The sequence below is a fragment of the Triticum urartu genome, chromosome 7A (genome assembly GCF_056163025.1).
Source record: "Triticum urartu cultivar PI428250 chromosome 7A, HENAU_Tu73, whole genome shotgun sequence".
In the NCBI taxonomy this organism is placed as follows: domain Eukaryota; kingdom Viridiplantae; phylum Streptophyta; class Magnoliopsida; order Poales; family Poaceae; genus Triticum; species Triticum urartu.
This window is the reverse complement of record NC_141879.1, coordinates 305,932,026-305,934,535: the sequence shown is the minus strand read 5'-3', so window position 1 is coordinate 305,934,535 and position 2,510 is coordinate 305,932,026.

Sequence of the window (2,510 nt, the reverse complement as noted above, 5' to 3'; positions counted from 1 at the left end):
ATACAATAGATCTGGTATACAGCATGGCATACTTTATAGAACCTATGACTGAGGCATAGGGAATGACTTTCATTCTCTTTCTATCTTCTGCCGTGGTTGGGCTTTGAGTCTTACTCAACTTCACACCTTGTAACACAGGCAAGAAACCTTTTCTTTGACTGTTCCATTTTGAACTACTTCAATATCTTGTCAAGGTATGTACTCATTGAAAAAACTTATCAAGTGTCTTGATCTATCTCTATAGATCTTGATACTCAATATGTAAGCAGCTTCACCGAGGTCTTTCTTTGAAAAACTCCTTTCAAACACTCCTTTATGCTTTGCAGAATAATTCTACATTATTTTCGATCAACAATATGTCATTCACATATACTTATCAGAAATGTTGTAGTGCTCCCACTCACTTTCTTGTAAATACAGGCTTCACCGCAAGTCTATATAAAACTATATGCTTTGATCAACTTATCAAAGCGTATATTCCAATTCCGAGATTCTTGCACCAGTCCATAGATGGATCGCTGGAGCTTGCATATTTAGTTAACACCTTTAGGATCGACAAAACCTTCTAGTTGCATCGTATACAACTCTTCTTTAGTAAATCCATTAAGGAATGCAGTTTTGTTTATCCATTTACCAGATTTCATAAAATGCGGCAATTGCTAACATGATTCGGACAGACTTAAGCATAGATATGAGTGAGAAAATCTCATCGTAGTCAACACCTTGAACTTGTCGAAAACCTTTTGCGACAATTCTAGCTTTGTAGATAGTAACACTACTATCAGCGTCCATCTTCCTCTTGAAGATCCATTTATTTTCTATGGCTTGCCAATCATCGGGCAAGTCAACCAAAGTCCATACTTTGTTCTCATACATGGATCATATCTCAGATTTCATGGCTTCAAGCCACTTTGCGGAATCTGGGCTCACCATCGCTTCTTCATAGTTCGTAGGTTCATCATGATCTAGTAGCATGACTTCCAGAACAGGATTACCGTACCACTCTGGCGCGGATCTTACTCTGGTTGATCTACGAGGTTCAGTAGTATCTTGTTCTGAAGTTTCATGATCATCATCATTAGCTTCCTCACTAACTGGTGTAGGTGTCACAGAAACAGTTTTCTGTGATGTACTACTTTCCAATAAGGGAGCAGGTACAGTTACCTCGTCAAGTTCTACTTTCCTCCCACTCACTTCTTTCGAGAGAAACTCCTTCTCCAGAAAGTTTCCGAATTTAGCAACAAAAGTCTTGCCTTCGGATCTGTGATAGAAGGTGTATCCAATAGTTTCCTTCGGATATCCTATGAAGACGCACTTCTCCGATTTGAGTTTGAGCTTATCAGGATGAAACTTTTTCATATAAGCATCGCAACCCCAAACTTTAAGAAACGACAGCTTAGGTTTCTTGCCAAACCATAGTTCACATGGTGTCGTCTCAACGGATTTAGATGGTTCCCTATTTAACGTGAATGCAGCTGTCTCTAATGCATAACCCCAAAACGATAGTGGTAGATCGGTAAGAGACATCATAGATTGCACTATATCCAATAAAGTACGGTTATGACGTTCAGACACACCATTATGCTGTGGTGTTCCATGTGGCATGAGTTTGTGAAACTATTCCACATTGTTTTAATTGAAGACCAAACTCGTAACTCAAATATTTGTCTCCGCGATCAGATCGTAGAAACTTTATTTTCTTGTCACGATGATTTTCCACTTCACTCTGAAATTCTTTGAACTTTTCAAATGTTTTAGACTTATGTTTCATCAAGTAGATATACCCATATCTGCTCAAATCATCTGTGAAGTTCAGAAAATAACGATACTTGCCGTGAGCCTTAACACTCATCGGACCGCATACATCAGTATGTATTATTTCCAATAAGTCAGTTGCTCGCTCCGGAGAATGGAGTCTTAGTCATCTTGCCCATGAGGCATGGTTCGCAAGCATCAAGTTATTCATAATCAAGTGATTCCAAAATTCCATCAGCATGGAGTTTCTTCATGCGCTTTACACCAATATGACCTAAACGGCAGTGCTACAAATAAGTTGCACTATCATTATTAACTTCGCATCTTTTGGTTTCAATATTATGAATATGTGTATCACTACGATCGAGATCCAATGAACTTGTTTCATTGGGTGTATGACCATCGAAGGTTTTATTCATGTAAACAGAACAACAATTATTCTCTGACTTTAATGAATAACCGAATTGCAATAAACATGATCAACTCATATTCATGCTCAACGCAAAAACCAAATAACACTTATTTAGGTTCAACACTAATCCTGAAAGTATAGGGGAGTGTGCGATGATGATCATATCAATCTTGGAACCACTTCCAACACACATCGTCACTTCTCCCTTAACTAGTCTCTGTTTATTCTGCAACTCCCGTTTTGAGTTACTAATCTTAGCAACTGAACTAGTATCAAATACTGAGGGGTTGCTATAAACACTAGTAAAGTACACATCAATAACATGTATATCAAATATACTCAT